At 41.1% G+C, this 20,645-nt stretch overlaps 1 protein-coding gene across 1 annotated transcript in view; it reads left to right on the forward strand.

Annotated features, from left to right (window-relative positions):
• Positions 1-20,645, forward strand: part of CFAP61 (cilia and flagella associated protein 61) — a 232,240-nt gene that overhangs the window by 181,952 nt on the left and 29,643 nt on the right. The gene's annotated exons all lie outside the window — the stretch shown is intronic.

The raw sequence follows: 20,645 nt of genomic DNA on the forward strand, positions 1-20,645 counted from the left end.
GGAGCATCAGCGATGTTCATTTCAAATATTAAAAAATAGGTGACATTGTTCTACTGTCATGTTACTGTGTAGTGCTCTTGTATACAGGCTGAATGCCTTGTGATATACGTTTCAGCAGACATTAGCTCTTGGAAGATTAGTATGTGGATGAATAGTGTATAGATGCCCTCTGTATAAAAGCTGTATTATTAAAAGAAAAGGAGCGAAACAAAGGAGCTGAGGGGGTTTAAACCAACAACATGTTGCTGAGAATATGTATGTATTTACATGCAGGCATCCATCAGATGTTACATTCCCTCGCCTTATTATTCATCATCTCTTAAATACTGAAGTGTGCGTGCGTATATATATATATATATATATATATAGATAGATGTAAAAAACAGGCACACACAGACTGAGACACAGCCAGCCCTGGTGGTCCAGTTGTGAATTCTGTACAGCCTGCAGCTTGTCTGGCTGCAGGCTGTCTCCTGTCCTTCTGCGCGCAGAATGCTGTGTGGAGCATTGCCATGGTAATGCGCGGCAACGCTCCACACAGCCTGCTTGCGGGAGGAGCGAACTGCCTTACAGGTCGGCCTCTCCTGCAGCCCTGGGTCCTAGCTACCTTTCTCCCCGGTTGAAGAGAGATCTCCCTCACCGGCCCAAGGCCAGAAAACAGGGCCACCTCTCCATTGGCCGGCAGGGGAGATCAAAAGATCTCCCCTGTCGGCCGAGCATGCTGGGCAGCACGGTAGGGCCCCCATGCCTGTGGGGCCCACGGGCAACTGCCCAGCATGCCAATGCGGAAAGACGGCCCTGACAGACACACACACTCACTGACAGACACACACTCACTGACAGACACACTCACTTCCAGACACACACAGACACACACTTACTTTCAGACACACACTCACAAATTAATTGTATTCCTTGTTGCTCCTACCTTTAGGAGTCCTCAGGGTCCTCTCCCCGGGGTCCAGTGACTTCCCTCGCGCGGTTTAGTGATGCGGGGCTGGAATGACGTCATATTCCAGCTCCCGGCATCACCAGAGAGGGCGCGCGAGGGAGCAGGAAGATAATCAGCTGAGCTCAGACAGTGCTCCCTCGCTGCCGCCTGCCTCAGCGAACACCGGCCGGTATATTCCTGCAGAGTGGACACCTGCCATCTGGGACACGCAGGTGCCTACTCTGCCTTGCTACTGGGGCGCCCTAGGTGGCCAGCTGGCCACCTGCTGGGCTCCCTGTGACAGGCCATCGGCCTGCTCCGCGCGGCACCCCCCTCCTCCTGGTGCTGAGGACCGGCCCTGCAGCAGCCGTTTTTCAAATTATTAGGGCGGTCTGGGGGGCAATTGCCTCCTTGCCTCCTTGTTCTACAACATGTGGGGATCTACCTTTTGGGCACCCCTGTTTTATAACATGTGTATTTATTTTATGCCAATTATGGCTCTGAATTCCTAATAGTAGGACCAAGATTATATCACACATTTTCAGCATACAATCAGTGCAATTAATTTTTTTTTTAGTTTAGTTTTTTTTTTTACTATACTGTATTCATTAGTTTCCATTTATAATACTATAGCAAAACAGATAATTGCACTAAAAAAAAAAAATTCACATGTATTGTAAGAACATTGTCTATGAAAGAATCAGCCTTTTATTCAAGGTAAAGTAATTGAGGCAAGATTCGGACATCAAATGGCCTCATCTGCACTCTTCAATTCCTGCCACTTGTACTCACATTAAATGCTCATCATCTCCTAGTGCAGCTCACCTAGCTGGGTTGGGGTCTGCAAAACATCTTTCTATCCAGTCTGCAGTGGTGATGCTAATGTTTTGACCCCACTGCCATATTCACTTAGACCACATTTATATGGGCTATTGTTTCCATCAGGCTGAAAGTGATTAAATAATTATTGCAATTTTAATGAGATGCTGAGCTGAAATTTAATTTGTAATGAGATAATTATAATAAATGCCAAACCAATAATGGATAATAGAGACATTAAGGCGGTAGGAATGAGCTCTGATACTGTATAATAAGTGTTTTTGCAAAGATCTGGTAAAAGATGTGAATGTATTTAACAAAGAGATTTACACAATAACAATTACTAATCAGATTATGCTAAATGTGGAATGTGAGATGCATATGTAATGTGTGCACTTATAATGATAAAATGAAAAAATCATAGAATTTGTTTAAAGAAAGGAAAAAAAAAGGCCTTCATGCTTTCTGGAATGCACCAGGGATAAGTAGGGCCACAATTACATAAAAGCCATATCATCTTGTTCCCATTGTTCGGGTCTTTCAAATAGTATGAGTCTTTTTTTCTGAAAAATAGTAAATGGCAATGGTTGCGGTATTGACTGGCTAGCTGAGTGGAGCTACTGCTACTCAGTACATTTTGCAGTCTAATTAGAGGTAAATAGGTGTGCTTTTTTATAAAGCAAACTGTAGAATAGCAGAGGAGGGTTATATGGAGTGATTTTCTTTTGTACTGGAATTAAATAGCAAACATGCTTCAAACTACTAATACCAACTCTGAAATATAATCAATAAGAAGCGCAGGAACTAAGATGACTTCAGATATTTTATTTCCTTCATTTTCTTCTCATTGTCACGGGGGAGATGGAGTTTTAGTGCAAATATCTTGTGTCTTAGTGCAAATTTATTAATATAAATTACATTTTTAAAAATATGGAATCATGCAGTTAAAGGGACACTCAGGGCGCAGGAAGGACTTTATGTATGAAGACTATGTCCTCTTTTTTTTCCCAATAGAAATTGGAATTTTTAGGAATTAAATAAAATAAAAAAAACACGAAAACCGCACTCGAGATAAATCCAAGAAGTGAAGAAAAAAAATCTTTTAATGAAACAGCTTTATCTTAGTATGGGTTTAATACTACACCCTGTTCCGAATTATTATTCAAATGATATTTTTCTCATTTATCTAAATAATTGATGTAAATAACAGTCAGCATAATTCTCATGTTATCAACTATTAAGGGTACAATTCAAATGTTATTGAACAAACCTCCTAATGATAACAGTATTTATTTTAAACATAAAAAACTTACAATGCACTGTTCCAAATTATAATGCACAGTAAGTTTCAAAACACTTTATAGGTTGTAAAGAACTGAAAATTGTCATTTGTTGTGTTTGCAGCATATTTACTGAAATCAAAAGCAATTTCAATCAAACTTATAACAACATTTTAATTTTTTAAACATTTTAACAGGTCACGTTACATTTCAACATAGGACCCCTTATTTGATAGCCGCTTCACAGGTCTTGCATCCATTGAACTTGTGAGTTTTTGGACAGTTTCTGCTTGAATTTGTTTGCAAGGTGTCAGAATAGCTTCCCAGAGCTGCTGTTTGGATGTAAGCTGCCTCCCACCCTCATAGATTTTTGCTTGAGGATGCTCCATAGGTTCTCAATAGGATTGAGGTCAGGGGAGGATGGAGGCCACACCATGACTTTCTCTCCTTTTATCCCCATAGCAGCCATTGATGCAGAGGTATTCTTTGCAGCATGAGATGGTGCATTGTCATACATGAAGATGATTTTATTACGGAAAGCATAGTTCTTCCTTCTGTACCAGGGAAGAAAGTGGTTAGTCAGAAACTCCACATACTTTGCAGAGGTCATCTTTACACCTTTGGGGACCCTAAAGGGTCCGACCAGCTCTCTTCCCATGATTCTGGCCCAAAACATGACTCCACCACCGCCTTGCTGACGTCGCAGCCTTGTTGGAACAGGGTGGCCGTCCACCAACCATCCACTACTCCATCCATCTGGACTCATCAGTGAACAGGACTGTTTGAAAATTAGTCTTCATGTATTTTTCTGCCCAATGCAGCAGTTTCTGCTTGTGAGCATTGGTTAGTGGTGGCCGAATAGAAGGTTTATGCACAGTTGCAAGACTATGGAGGACTCCACACCTTGATGCCCGTGGGACTCCAGAGGCACCAGCAGCTTCAAATATCTGTTTGCTGCTATGTAATGGTATTTTAGCAGCTGCTCTCTTGCATGGATCTGGCAGAAATCTTCCTCAATGTGCCTTTATCTGCACAAACCCGTCTGTGCTCTGAATCAGCCACAAATCTCTTAATAGTGCGATGATCGCTTACGTTTTCGTGCAATATCTAATGTTTTCATACCTCGTCCAAGGCATTGAACTATTTCACTCTTTTCGGCAGCAGAGAGATCCTTTTTCTTTCCCATATTGCATGAAAATGGTGCTCTGCTTAAAAATGTGGAACACCCTCCTTTAGTAGCTTTTCCTTAAATTGGGCTCACCTGGCAATCTTATTATCACAGGTGTCTGAGATTGTTTTCAGTGATCAAAAGAGCCCTGAGACACAATGCCATCCATGAGTTAAACTGAAGAACAAAATATTTAATCTTTGTGACACTTAAATAGAATTTGCATAATAATTTGGAACTGGGTGTATAGTGTAAACAAGGTTATAGAGTGCAGACCGCATAAGCGCATAGGTGGACCATACTAAATATGTACGACCAAGTCCAAACACCTGTCAGAATAGAATTCAATGGGACCCTGGACGAGTTTTGCTTCTAACACAAACACTTTGTAAACTAGTGGATGCATTTTGCGTCTAACACAAACACTTTGTAAACTATTGGATGCATTTTGCGTCTAACACAAACACTTTGTAAACTATTGGATGCATTTTGCGTCTAATACAGATGCTTTGTCAACAACCATTGACAAACCATCTGAGTTAGAAGCGAAACACGTCCAGGGTCCCGTTAGATTATATTTTTGTGCCCCCTCCTTCTGACAGATGCTTACCTATTTTGTCTTGTCCTTCTATACATTTATGTGGTCTTAACTTTATAGTAATTTTAAACTATGTTATTACTAAGGTGAAGGAGCTACGTTAAAAAATTTAATTCTTCACATCTTGGATTTATCTGAGTGCAGTTTTTACGGACAGCTGTAAGTAAATTAATTATTGCATTTGCACATTGCACATTGCACATCTTATATAACATGGAGTTGTGGCACAGTTCATTTTCCCCCTCATATATTATACTTTTATAAATGAATCTTGTCACACCCCCTGGATGTCAATCAGATAACCATTCCTGTTACTTCCTAGTTTGGTTAGCTCAGTGGATCTAAACTCAAGAGGCAGCAATTGCTTAGAGCACCTGCCTTGAAAAGACAGGTGTTTAGATATGCCACAAATGAAAAAAATGCATAATTAAATACATGTTATAGGTGGGGGTATATCTACTAAACAGTGATTTTTTCCCCCGGGGGGTTGGAGGGAGCAGGGATTTTGGCATTGGAGTGTGCTTTTAAGTAACACCAAATGCAGAGCTGTCTTTAAGGCGGGGCAAACGGGGTAGCTGCTCTGGGCCCAGTGACTTCAGGGGGCCCAAAGCAGCTGCCCTGTGGGCCCCGCTGTCCTCCATAATTCCCCCCCCCCCATTGCCGCCACACTAAGTAGGCCCACCGGGTGGCCCATGCACTTAAGTCCACCCGGTGGGCTTGTTTTTAGCAGGGCTTAGCCCCTTGCATTTCGGCAGCCGTCTGGGAGGAAGTGACAGCCACAAGTCACTTCCTCCCTTAGAGAGAGGAGTCATGCGGGAGAGGGCAGAAGGAGCCGCGCAGGAGGGAGGAGAAGGAGGCAGTGAGAGGGGGAGGGGCTCCTCACTCTTATCAGCCTCAGGCACCACACTGGACCCCAGGTAGGAAACTGGAGGGTAGGTTTAAAAATATACATTTTACATGTATATCTGTCTGTCTGTGTGTGTGTGTCAGTATGTCTGTCTGTGTGTGTGTCAGAATGTCTGTCTGTGTCAGTATGTCTGTCTGTGTGTCAGTGTCAGTGTGTGTGTGTGTGTGTGTCTGTCTGTGTATGTGTTAGTATTTATGTCAGTATATGTGTCAGTATATCTTTCAGTGTATGTATCTGTGTGTGTCAGTATGTCTGTCAGTGTATGTATCTGTGTGTGTCAGTATGTCTGCCGGTGCATGTGTCAGTATGTCTGACAGTATAGGTGTCAGTGTACCTGTATGTTGTCAGTGTGTATATCTGTATGTAGTCAGTGTGTGTATCTGTGTATCTGCATGTTTGTCAGATAAACATACACATATACATTTACTGACAGACGGTATGTTTGTCACTGTATGTGTGTGTGTCAGTATATGTATCAGTATGTCTACCAGTGTATGTGTCTGTGTTCGTATGTCTGACAGTATATGTGTCTGTGTATCTTTATGTGTGTATTTGTATGTTATAAGTGTGTGTATCTGTAGTATCTGTATGTAGTCAGTGTGTATACCTGTGTGTATGAGCATCTGCATGTGTGTCAGGTTGTTTGTCTGTATCTGCATTAGTTTATGTGTCTATATCTGCAAGTGTGTCAGTGTGTATATCTGTGTATCTGCATGTGTTTCAGTGTGTCAGTGTGTATCTGTGTGTATCTGTGTGTATGTGTATCACAGTGTGTGTGTGGCAGTGTATGTGCATATGTGCATAAATCTCAGAATTGATACACCAACACTACATACAAATACACCACTGCATTCAAACTTCAACACTACTTACAAACACACACATTTTGGTTTTAAATACCTATAATATATAAGCACACCCCTACATTCAAAAACCAACACTACACATAAATACATGCTTGCATTCAAACGCCACATACAAACACACCCTATTCACACATTCACACAAACATACTCCATACAAAAACATGCTTACATTCAAACACACCGATACGGCTCAGTGCTAAATACAACCCTGCAAGCATCGGAAAATGGTAGAGCCCCAGCTGTCGTAGCATTGTTGGAGTTGCACGACAGATAGGGATCTACCTTCTGGCCACCCTTGCGATTGGGGGGCCCAAAAAAAAAATCTTGCATTGAGGGGCTATTTCTACTTTAGTCCTTCACTGTGTTGGGGTGGAGGGCTTGATTGCATGCCAGGAAGTGAGGGAGGAGGTGATGGTGGCAGGATCCAGGGGACCCAACCAAATGCTTGCCTATGGTCCGTTCAATATCAAAGACGGCCCTGACCGTGTGGTATTTAGTGCACTTTCTTTCTGTGTTATTAACAGAAACAATGAATGTAGAAAATTCTCCAGGACCACTGTGATCTAATTTCCATTGTTGTTGCTACTTTTTTTTTACAAGCTGATACTCACTAACATGACGTTAGACAGGGAGTTACCGGCTGCTGCTACTTGATGCCAGTCATTACGTCATAGCTAACTACTATTTGGCGACTGGCTTCCAACCCTGTCACTACTGGTTAACAGCTGCCACTAACCCTCAAAACTTAACACTAGACTTTGGCCTGGTAAAAAGAAGTAAAAAAACAGCTAATGTCCAAAACATTTTACAAGAAAAATACATGTTAGCTATATGATATTACACTGAATCTCTAAAGCACATATCAAAATATATTAAACCATATAAAAACAGCAGTACAGTTAAAGGGACACCATAGGCACCCAGACTTCTTCAGCTCATTGAAGTGGTCTGGGTGAAGTGACTCTGACAGGTTTACCCTGCAATTGTAATTATTGCAGTTATTGATAAACTGCAATATTTACTATGAACAAAACTTAATATAATTGTAAATATGGGCAGCTGTACACCACAGACGAGCGACTAAGATACAAAGAGTAAAATATAAAAATAAAGTGCTAGCGCTCTAGTAACACAATATGTACACAAGGTAATAGTTCAGGAAAATATTTATTGGTATAGTAAAAAAAAAGTGAAATATAATGATATAAAGTGCAATATAATACAGTATCTAAAAACACAGCTGCTTAAAATAAATAAGAATACTTGAACCACAGATACAGATCTAAACATCCAAGGTCCTAATGCCGTGAAAGCAACTAGGACCAGAATGTAACAATAAAGGGTATAACCAATCCGAAGTAAAAATGAAAATGCCAAGATAAAAAATTTATATACCCAGATATAAATAGCAACATCCAATGTCCTAATGCCATCAAAAAAGCTAGAACCAAGATGTAGCAATATGGTGTAACGATATAGAGAGTAACAACAACAGAGGCTAGATCAAAATAGTAACATCACAAAAAAGGCGTAGGAATACACCTTTAAAAAGAAAAAAAACAGAATAAAAATCAGGGGTATATTAGCTAAATAATTAATAGCATAAAAAAAAGTAATGACCTGAATAATAAATTAAAAAGAAAGACAGGGCAACTCTATAACCATATACCTAAAGCAGCAATATATAGGAAAATGAATAAAATAATATACAAAAGTATATCCGTGGGGCGCCCCTCCACATTTATGGAAGCTGTAGTAAGTAAGGTTAGCGGTGATAACAAGTAAAACAAATACAGTTGAAAAAGTGGTATCGTGCGACAACGAAATTGTTGTAACCACCTGAGTGGGACCCCTCAAACCACTCTAACAATAGCAAAAGAAATACATACAAGTGGTGGATCACACTTCTTATAGCTTCCTAAAATAAAAACATAAGGGGGGCGGAACCTGACCTGCAAGTGAGCCAGAAACAGAAAGCCGGAGCTCCCGACTACATCGCTAAACTAAGCAACATAACTCGGCGGGCACGGCTTAAAATCGGACCCGACAGGGTAATCAAAGTCAGGGGGTCCCAGGGAAGCTTAACAAGACCTCACCCGTGCACTTACCCTGCCCAGAACCTGTGATCCTTGCCGCGGCCTACCTGAAACATGGCAGAGGGGAAGCGGCCGATCCCCTTGGGCTACGAGAAGGGATTTGGAACAGTGGCACTCCAACCCCCCCCCCCCCCTCTGGACCGGCGGGGGTCATCCCGGTCCTCCACAGCGACTGTACACTGTACTCACACTCACCATACAGCGAGAAGCCCCTGAATTAATCCCAACGCTCAAAGATGGCGGAGGTCGGACACCCACGACCACGAGGCGAGGACCTAGAGCAGGGGCGGCCATACGACTACGCCGCAGATACCCAGGCGAAGCTAGATAAAATATTTAATCGCTTCTGGCGGAGACTGCAGCAGCGATGCACCGCACATGCGGTCAGTCCCCTGCCGGGAGGCGAGATGGCTCAAGCACGACCGGTGAAAGGGCCTGCCAAGAGCTGGGCACAGAAGGAGATGCCTGCATGCAACTCGGCACACCCGACACCAGGGCCGCCACAGTCCACGGGCCCCAGCGCGCACCGCCAACAGATGAGAGCTCCTAGGCCCTCCAGAGGAATACCCCCAAGGCACACACAGAGAGTCACAAGGCACCAACCCAGACCCAGGCGACGGATCTACAGGGCTCATCAGCCAAACTCACCGGGGCCAACCCAGAGACCCACCAGACCACAAACCTTTGACAAGCCGATACAGACTCTCTCCCAAGCACGAGACAGGGCTGACTTCTCCACCAAGCTCCACAACGCAACCCTGGCAGCCAACGTGTCAAGTTACCAGGTCTGGGGCAGGAGGGGAATACTACTGGGGACTTTGGGACTCTTACCTCTCCTCTGTCGGGTTGGGGTGGGCTGAAGCTGAAAAACACAGTCTAGTGGGCTATAGGACACCTGCACCCCAGCTCATACCCTTGTGCTGTTGACAGTATACACCTTTAAAACGTGTCCTGACCTCTAATGTATTATCTATGATTCTTTACAAAAGTGAGCGACAACATACTCTTGTTTAGTACTCTGTCAAAATGAGCATTCTTCTTTTACTTCTAAAGCCTGTATCCAGCAAATAGTAACCAATAATGCCTGCATGTAATCCAAGCTTGTACTTAATATACCAAAAAATGTGCACTGCCTAACAAACCCTAATTGTTATCTATGCTAAGCAGCTCCAGGAATGCCGTTGGGGTACCTAGAGCCAGTTTGTAATCCTTATCTGCACTGCAAAAAAAACAAATTTAAAAAAAAAACAAAAAAAAAAAAAACATATATAGTGTAATACAGTAGGTTATGTATTAAAAAGGGAAGAAGGTAAAGCTCATGTACTCACAAGCCGGGAACCAAATCAAATCCCATGAGTGTTGCAGTGGGACACTTAATAGGACGTCCCTGTCCTTTCTTGGGTCGTTCTGAAGATAACAGGAACAACGGAGAAGTAGATTCTTTCTTGTAAACAAATTTATTGGTAAAAGAATATATACAGGACTGCTCTTAATTAATTTTTTTTTTAAAAGAAGCAAAGTCCAATAGCCAGATCGCTATCTGAGTCCATAAAAAGCACCACAATGTGAGTGCAAGTAAAGCAGGTATAAAAAATCCTTACTGTTCTTGGGTAAAATGGGTACAAATGTCCTCCAAGATCCTGAGTTTCAATGCCCATAACAAAGACATCTAAGGGATTACTGTTGTGCACAGATGCAAAATGACGTACTACTGAGGACTTTCTATCTTTATGTAAAATTGCATATCTATGCTCCCTAAATCTGACTTTCAATGGCCTGGTGGTTTGGCCCACGTACTGCAGGCCACATTTACAAGTGAGAAGGTATACCACAAACGTAGAATTACAGGTAATCCTGTCAATAATAGGGTACGTTATCTCACTCCTAAAGGGTCCAAACTGAGTGCATTTGTGACACATAAAACTACATGTGAGGCATCTCATGCTCCCACATTGAATATTCCCAGAGGCACTTAGGTAAGATATCTATAATTTAATCAAATGCTCAATTGAACACAGTGGAGAAAAAAGGCTCCTTGTTTTGGGATATATCGCTCGTACTGATAGTGTATTTGTAGTGGGTCATCTTTGCATGGGGATAAACTTTTTCCAATACTGCAGTATCTCTAGATGTTTGTTGGACTCCTCTATAGGGGATAGGACTGAGTTACAACCTTTCATGGGGTTCGTAGAAGAAGAAGGTATTAGTCGGGCTCTATCTGTACTTCTTACTTTCTTATAGGCTGAAAGAATAGATTTGGGGGGATATCCTTTATCCAGGAAATGGACACTCAATGTCAGGATGGAGCAAAACATGCTCCCATTGCTGTTCCCCTAGTTTGAAGAAAAAACATGTCATTAAAAGTAAAATAATTATGTGTTAAAATGAAAGATGTAAAATCTATAATAGTTTGGGCTTGGGTCGAAGGTAGGAGAGGATCAGCAAAGAGGAAGTGTTGCAGAGCTTGTAATCCCTTTAGATGGTTAATATTTGAATATTAAGTAGTGACATCAATGGTAACCCAAATATAGGTGTCCTTCCAGTTTATATCCTGTATGAGGGATAAAACATGACCTGCATCTCGTATATAGGATGGTAGGTAGGGAACATAACATTGGAGATGGAAATTGACCCATTTAGAAAGCGGGGAAATAAGGGATCCAATAGAAGAAATAATTGGACGACCAAATAATAAAATATGGAGACATCCCCAGCTGAAGACAGGAGGTATTCTTTTTCTTTTTTATCAATAGTTTCTTTATTGAATGCATCTTCAATGAGACATCGTAAATAAGAAACGTGGGGTGGGATCAGAAGCTAACTTCAAACTGCAATATTTATCTTGCAGGGTTAACTTCACCTCTAGTGGCTGCCTACCAAACAGCCACTAGAGGCACTTCCGGAAAAGTCGCCTAACTGACGCTGGACGTCCTCACACTCTACATGAGGACATCCAGCATTAGCTAAAACCCCATGAGAAAGTATTGATTTAATGCTTTCCTATGAGGTAGTCCAAATGCGAGCGCGGTTCTCTCCGTGCATGCACATTAGGTCCCCGACATTGGCTGATGCTGGTAAAGGAGTAGCGGAGGCGGAGCCTGACCCAGCACCGAGGGACATATGTGCTGGATTCAGGTGAGTGACAGAAAGGTTTTTAACCCTTTCTGTGCTGGGGGTTGGGGGCGAAAGGGGCACTTTAAGGTACTATGGTGCTAGAAATACAAATTTGCATTCCTAGCACTATAGTTTCCATTTAAAGAAGATGCCTGACACACGGTGTAAAAAAATTAAATAACTGTTTATATAGGTAAAGTGCATGTTTCGAACGATTCACATAGCATAAAATCACAGTTAAAACACTGTATACACCAGTAATGGCTAACCATGATACCATAAATTGTTTCTGGACTACATTTCCCATGATGCTCAGCTAGCTTTTAGACTCTAAAAGTTAGCTGAGCATCATGGTAAATATAGTCCAGAAACAATTTATGGTGCCATGGTTAGCCATCACTGGTATACACTGTTGCTATTCACCTGCTAAGAAAACGGGGTTTAGTACACATGCTCATGGTAAGTCATTTTTACCAGCAAGGCGTGGCCGCAAAGTGACAACTTACACAACATGTGTTTCTGTGCTTTTCCAGAGAGTGGCCGTCTTTGTGAGCATATGTTATTGGAAGTCAGCCAATAAAAAATATCTCAAAGGTTAGAAACCAGTTGGGATTTAGTAGCCAGTATTAGTAACTGGCTGTTGTTAATAGCGACAGCTTATGGTAGCTATTTACCCACAAGGGCCTCAATTTACTTCCAGCCAATAATGTTTATCTGTGGTATATTGGCTCCCGATAAGCCATTTGACGTTTTCTGTCGATGTAATTACAGCAGTTAAAGGCTTATCGGGAGATGAAAAATATCAGTTAACATATAGAATCCCAAGCCTATGTTTTACATTGAAAATTAGGCTTTGGCAATTCAGTTCCATTGAACGGGTGCATAGAACCCATTAAATGGACCTTACAGATTTGACAGCTAAAAGCTGTTACAAATGCTTTTGTTTTTACTAATTCCATGCTCAGATAATGTATGATTCTGACCAAAGATATCACAAAATGGCAGCACTGGCAGGGAGAAGGAGGGAAAGACTAAAGATTTTTATTAAACAAATGGACATAATTAAGAAAAAGAAAAAAAAAAGTAATACATGGCAAAACATATTAAATAATGAGATATAATATTTCTGGGAAAGTATTCATTTCAAGTAGCGAGAGAAAGCAATTTTGTTCATTACCTCATTAAAAAGTTGGAACTTTTATGTAGAGAGGTTTTAGGGTTTCTTTTCTGTCAATGAGTATGTTTCAATGGAAACTGTAATACTTATTTAATCATTATGATTCTTTACACACACGAAAAGAAAATGTAGTTGTTATGCCAAAAGAGAACAAAAATAGGACAAAACTGTAGTAATAAATACGGAGGGCAAGAAGAGTACAGCTGCTAAAGTCATATACTAAATCTATCAGAAGCTATGATTGTTTTGCTTCTCAATGTGCAGAACATTCAGAAATCAATTTAGTGGCTCTTGCTCACTGTAAAGATATGTTTGCAGTTCACAAGGTTTATAAGGCATCTCAACTCAGAATGGAAGCATCTTCACTTATCTGTCAAAAAAGTATTCGTTAAAATAAACTTCCAAATGGCAGTAATACGTCTGATAATGTAGGGGTGCACAACCTTTTTACAGAGGCGGCCAGATGACAGACTGAAATTCTTACCGGGGGCCATTGCTATAAGATGTCAATAGGATGTTTGTGCTTCAGATACACGGATTCTACACTAAATTACACTTTTATATTCACACACTGCCCTCCCATATAAATTCATTCCTGCATTCACACATGCATGCACACATACAGTGACCATCCACCTGTGTGAATGTATGTATTTACATGCACAGGCATTCCACAGCATGCACCCTGTTTTCATAAATAAAAACTGACGTTTTCAGACAAATATACATTTCCCCGATTTGGCAATGTATAAACTAAGGGATTTACTAAACTGTTAATTGTGCTTCAGACAACTCTGCTGTCTATTTTGCTCAGCACAGCTCACTGTTTAGTGAATAATCCCTATGACTTCCATAATGATGTGTAGCTTAGGGAGGCTCGTCTCACCTAATGGTATATATGTATATATACACACACTAATCAGCCACAACATTAAAACCACCTGCTAAATATCGTGCAGGCCCCCCTCATGCTGCCAAAACAGCACTGCTGCATCAAGGCATGGAATCCACCAGACCGCTGAACGTGTCCTGTGGTATCTATGACCAAGACATTAGCAGCAGATCCTTTAAGTCTTGCAAGTTGCAGAGTGGGGCCTCCATGGATTGTGTTTGTTGTTCCAGCACAGCCTATTGGGTTGAGATCTGGGGAATTTGGAGGTCAATTAAACACCTTGAACTCTTTGTCATATTCCTCAAACCATTACTGAACAATTTTCACACTTGGGCTAGGGTGCATTATCCTGCTGAATGAGGTCACTGCCATCAGGGAACACCATTGCCATGAAGGGGTGTAAGTGGTCTGTAAAATTCTCTTGGTAGGTGTTACATGTGTTCCATGTCAAAATAATATCCACATGAATGCCTGGACCCAAGATTTTCCAGCAGAACATTGCCCAGAGCATAACACTGCCTCCGCTGGCCTGCCTTCTTCCCATAGTGCATCTTACTGCCATTTCTTCCCCAGGCAAACAATGCACACACACCCGGCTTTTCACCTGATCTAAAAGGAAACGTGCGTCATCAAACCAGGCGATCTTCTCCCATTGCTCCGTGGCCCAGTTCTAATGCTCACGTCCCCACTGAAGGTGCTTTCGGTAGTGAACAGGGGTCATCATGGGCAATCTGACTGGTCTGCAGCTACTCAGCCCCACATGCAGTAAACTGCGATGCACTGTGTGTTCTGACACTTTTCGATCATGGCCAGCGTTACTATTTTCAGCAGTTTCAGCTACAGTAACTCTTCTGTGTAATTGGACCAGACAGACTAGCTTTTGTACCTGTCCGTGGTTTTACTGTTGTGACTGATTAGTCGGTGTGTTAATATGTACATATATGTGTATATATATATATATATATATATATATATACACGGTATATTTATTTTTAATGAACAAATAAAAGGGTCCTATGTCATAATATAACAACTTGTAAGCTATACCTGTTAGTGTCAACCAGGCATCAAAATCCAGTACATTTCTTGCCATATCCATTATCCCTTATCTATCCATTGACAACCTTTGTCTCTGTTCTAAGGCTTATGGGAGTAAGGCATACTGGCCTTATGATCCTCTGATGATTTTGGTGGCTACCTTTACAGCTGTTTCTAGAGAGACTCTCTCACTGCCTCTGTCCGAGTCTCCTGGGCAGCACTTTTAGAAATCACATCCCCGGATTTTTTCCAGGGGGCTAGAAGTTGTGCTTATTTGCAGCCATATAACCCCTTGAGTGCCATTATATTGTCACTATTGTAGCATCAAACTTTGTGCAAGATTTCTAAAACCTTTTTTTTCAAGTGAATCAAATTTTCTAACTCATCTAGTTTCCCGATTTGAACTGCAGTAGTCAGAGCATGGATGTCTAAATATCTGTAAATTTATTTATTTAGCTTATGTTGTATTATGGAGCTTGATCATCCTATCAATAAATGTTATTGCAACAACAGAAAATATACACCATACGGCATAGTAATTCCTGGCCATATAGCCTCTCTCTTGGTGGGCTATTATAAAGTATTGTCTTGTGGGGGGGGGGGGGGGGGAGCCAAGCGTCCGAAACGGAATGGCCGGCAGGAACACCCAACGGAGGTCTGGGGCCTACCCCAAATTCCGCGCCATAAAGACAGCGCTGGGAATATTAGAATGGGCGGAAGCACCTGAATACTCACCTTGGGCCCAGCACACACAGCCCCAACAAGACCCAAACACCATGAGTAGAAAATTCCAAAAACCACAACCAGGTGCGTACAAAGACTCACAAGACATAAGCACCATGTTACAGCGCCCTGCTGCTGCAAAAATGGCGGCCGAGCCGGAATACACCTATGGCTTAGACGGCTCTGAGGGACTCACAAGGGAGCATTTAGAACCCCTAAACACCCGATCACACCAAACAGAACTGGCAAGGGAAAACAACCTGACCCCAGCAACTAGACAGGACATAGCAGAGCTCCTACAGGAAATGAGGCAGCTACATGCAGCAGACCTTGAGCTACTGAAGACAGAAGTCACAGCAGTAACAGCCCGCACTCAAGCCTCTGAGGAGGACATACTGGACTTAAGACAAGAGGTACAAGGCCTCAAGGAATTCATACTCCAACTGCAATACTCCCAAGCTAACTTAACGAGCAGGGCTGAAGCGGCAGAAGACCGCCGCAGGCGGGTAAACATAAAGATCAGGGGAATACCCGACTCCATTAGCATAACAGAGTTGCCCCACTATCTCAAGCGACTCACCAACTCACTCCTACCGAACATCCAGGCCAAGAAGCTCACCTTTGAGGGACTCTTTCGCATCCCGAAACCAAGACAAGCTCCACCAACAGCATCACACGATGTCATAGTCAGATGCCACTCGTCCACTGACAAGGCCCTCCTAATGACGGCAGTTCAGGGTAAAACTCCACTCACTTTTGAATCCAGTCAACTTACCTTCTACCAGGATATAACACGCAACACATTGCTGTGGAGACGCTCACTGGGACCGGTAACCAGCCAGCTGCGCAACGCAGGCATAGAATATAGATGGACATTGCCACGAACTCTAACAGCAACCACGGAGGGCAACACGAAGAAACTAACCACCCTAGCAGATGCAGACTCCTTCCTCCGGGCCCTGGGGCTCCCCACGGCAGTGGCGACAGCGACAACCCCCTCTACCTCACACACCTGGGATCCGGAGAGAGCCGTGACCTTCACACCCAGAGGGGGCACACAACCAGAAGCCCTGACCTGAAAGGACTGCACCAACCCGCAGCATACCCTAATAAACTGTCAAGTTTAAGATACTAAGTTCTTATAACTCACATTTGTTACCCACCGATCAGATGCTCTGTTTAAGTTTATTTTCTATGTTACCTTTTCCCTTTTAAACACCTGCCATAGAGGCGACAGGCACGAGACGACCACCCACCGACAATCCCCCCAACAGACACTTACTAATAGGACCCCAACCGGCACACCCAACACGCATCAAGCGGGCCCCCGCACTAAACAGGAGTTGCCACGCATAACACCCACGACAGCCACTACGGACATAAGCAATAGTTTCCCCCCCCCCCGTGTCCCCCCTACCTGTGAAGAGACGTTCGAGGGCTCAAACACAACTGTAGGTACGAAAAGCTACACTGCACTAGCCTAATTACTTGACTAGAAATTACTACATGCGTTAACTGACACACAACTACATGCATGGCTTAAACATTGTTTATCTATTATTAATATTTGTTAATTATACAGTCAGTTCTACATCGAACCATAGACACATACCCAGTAAAACAACTGTTTTAGCACATTCTAAACTCTGACGTGTGACCCAATCTGTGCATGAACAACTCAAACCTGAGGCTGCTATACAGGACTGTATAGCTCTCACTACTCTATACAAAGAATAATGTGTAGCCCTAACATGCTACTGAGCTGGGCCCCTGAGTATAGCACACTGTCTGAATCCATCAACATATCCAGTAGGTAGGCATGTCTTGTATTTGCGCACTAACCTATTGTAATCTACCATCTCCCTTAAAAATTTGTGCTGTTATACATATGCCATGATCATGTCTTTCTCTACTGTCATTAATGTACTTGCCCATGCTGTCGTGGCTGTGCAAGCCCATTTGTTATAACATGCACAACAAAAATAAAAAATTACAAAAGAAAAAAAAGTATTGTCTGTCGTTTTACAAACCACTGGAGATAACTCTTAACTCGAAGTAGAAAATGTACCCTATAATAACATTATGTTTTGCAATAGAACAGTTTTTTAGCACGTCCACTAAAAACCCTTATAAACGTGTGCTTCCTATGAGATAAACACAAGGTCATACAATGAATAGGGGAAAATTATGAAGATCTAGCAAGACATTGACAAGAAAAAAAATAGAATCTTCCTTGTGCAGTTTATCTTCCTTGAGACTTTTGAAGCCCTAATGGGCTTTAGATAATTACTGAACTAAACCAAATTATGCTGCTCTGATCTATGGCATATAAATTAAAGATAATATACTAATCACAACATCAAGGGTTTTATGATGACACCATTAGCCACAAGATTTAAACGTTTTTTTTTTGGCTCTGGGATTCATAAATTGCAATAAAAGTCACATCATTTAATAAATAGAGTATATTATAGCAACACTGAGACGAACATGTGACTTAGAACAAGCAATCTGTCACTGTCACTGTAAGAGAGTCCTGCAAGACACAGCATCTCAGAGTCAATAACTTGCATTTACTCACAAGAGTTAATCATATGATCATTAGGGGGCTTATTCACTAAACTGTGAATTGTAGCAACTTGACAGCCATTTTGAAAACTTGTATATTTGTCCAAGAATTATGCACATCATTTAGCTATTTTGGACTACATTTTTCAAATCACCACAAATCATTGTATAAGGAACACACCCCTTAATCATTAATTGTTCTCAATGGAAGATCTGTGCATATCTCCAAACCCAGTGTCCAGATGGGATTATGGGATGTGTAATATAAAATAAAAGGATTTGATTCTCAATGAAAATGTACACATTGAAAAAAAAATTGTAAATACTCTCTGCCAATAAAGACAAACATTAAATAATATTCCTAGTCTGGAACTGTTATTCTTGCCTCTAATTATTGCTGTGGAGGGGATGTCCTCCCTTACTTACATTAAAATAAAAGAGCTTATTGGTAAAATTAAAAAAATACTTTAAAAAGTTCAGATAATAAAATCCATGTTACCTGCCCATAGAAATATAGGGCTAAAATATACATCGACACGTGGAAAATAATGCAGTGTACTTGGCTACATTATGTAGGCAAAGGGAAGTCTCTGATTGCAGAAACATATCTTGTTTTTAATTACTGTTCATGTTTTTCAAACAGCTAGTAAATCATTATTATGTAGTATCACAGACACGATAGCAAGGAAGCGCATGGCTACATATCCAAAAACAACTGAATAGGTAAAGTTGAACCACTCCTAGGTGACAATACATGTAAATAAAAATAAAGAAAATTATTTCTCAATTAAAAAAAAAAAATTATAATATACAAAAATTTATGTGAATATCATGCAATTTGAAGTATTATTATACACATAAGCATGTGCAATAGATAAAGTAATGTTGTGTCTAAATGCAAAACAACACACTAGCAGCAAAGACAATTAGTCTACAAAATGAGCTAAATCTCAGGAAATTCAGCTAATATAGAGAGACTATGCCTTGTGATTCACAGTAGACTGCTATCATTAGAGGAGCAGCCGTGAACAAACTAACAGAACCACACACTGAACAAAATGAACCTTTCCCTGATGGTGAGGGTTTGTAGATTGGCTCACTACCAAAACCATCAATATTACGTTTGGCTCTCTTGGGTAAAAATGCCAGTGTTCCATCATGGCGGACCCTCAGGCTACGGCTTGTGGTCTTTCATCTGGCAATATAACTACTATTTTAAAATATATGAACAATTGTTTTGAAATAAACAATGAAAGGGTTATGACATCATTATTGTTTATTGAAGACTCTGTAGAGATGAAATACTGTGATCTGTACATCTGTCAATGTGAACTATTTTAAAATAAACATTTTTTTTAATGACAAATGATAACATTACAGGAGGCAAAATCTTTCCACTATTTGATGTACATAAATATCCTGTTATGAAGAGATGCAGAAAATATGTCCAAAAGCAGCACTAGAGAGTATTAAAGTCCATCATCTTAAAAACGAGAACAGATTTCACATAGCACACCAACAGGGGAGGTAACAAATAACAGACATTTTCAAGATAACATAATGCAATAAAAATTACTCTAATCAGAGAGTATATTTCAGAAACATCTGCTTTAAAGTACTGCTTTCTCTGTGTTTGTATTATTTCTAATATTGTGGTCTGACAGCAGTCAAAATCATATTGCACACAGAATGTGCCATGGCAAAATCAAAACTAGTATTTAGGATTAACATAATTCCCACTAATAGGACTGTCTCAACCATATGAAACAAATTGGAACCCAGAAGGTCTGAGTACCTGTACATCGTGCCTGCTGTGTGAGGGGCCCGCTATACACGTCCCCACGTTGTCTAATAGGTTGAAAGGTAAACAGTACTCTAAGGTTTTGTAGGTAAACGGTAAGAAGGCAAGACAGATGTCACTTTGTAGTTTGGGCAGGACTTACTGCAGGTAGCTCAAAAGTGAGTTTCTATTTTTAATTCGTAATTTATAGAATGCATTAAAAAATGTTAGTCATCTTTGAATTTGGAGTGTCCCTTTAAAGATGTTTATTATCGATCACAGCATAGTCAGGATCATTATTAGGAAATGGAAAAAACATAATTGTGATGTATTAACTATCCAGCTATATTTGTCCTCAGTGTTTTCCACTGGGAAAGTAGGTGACAATATTGGGTTATATCTTGAGTTCATCATTACATTCTGTAATCCATCTTACACATGGCCAAGTTATATGCATTCGAAGTGACGTTTATCAAGGAAATCAGATTTTTTTTATTTTTCTTTGTCTAATGTAGAAAAAAACTACCCAATATTATTAACCTATGTTTCATATTGAACCTAACGTGGTGGTTCCTTTCTTAACTCTTCCGTTGTAGTTGGAGAGCTTCGTGTTTGCTTCTTGTATTCTAGCCACCTCGGCTTTGAATAAATACAAGTATGAACAGATTCAATTATACAAAAATTTGAG

This window comes from Pelobates fuscus, chromosome 2 (genome assembly GCF_036172605.1).
Source record: "Pelobates fuscus isolate aPelFus1 chromosome 2, aPelFus1.pri, whole genome shotgun sequence".
Classification (NCBI taxonomy): Eukaryota; Metazoa; Chordata; class Amphibia; order Anura; family Pelobatidae; genus Pelobates; species Pelobates fuscus.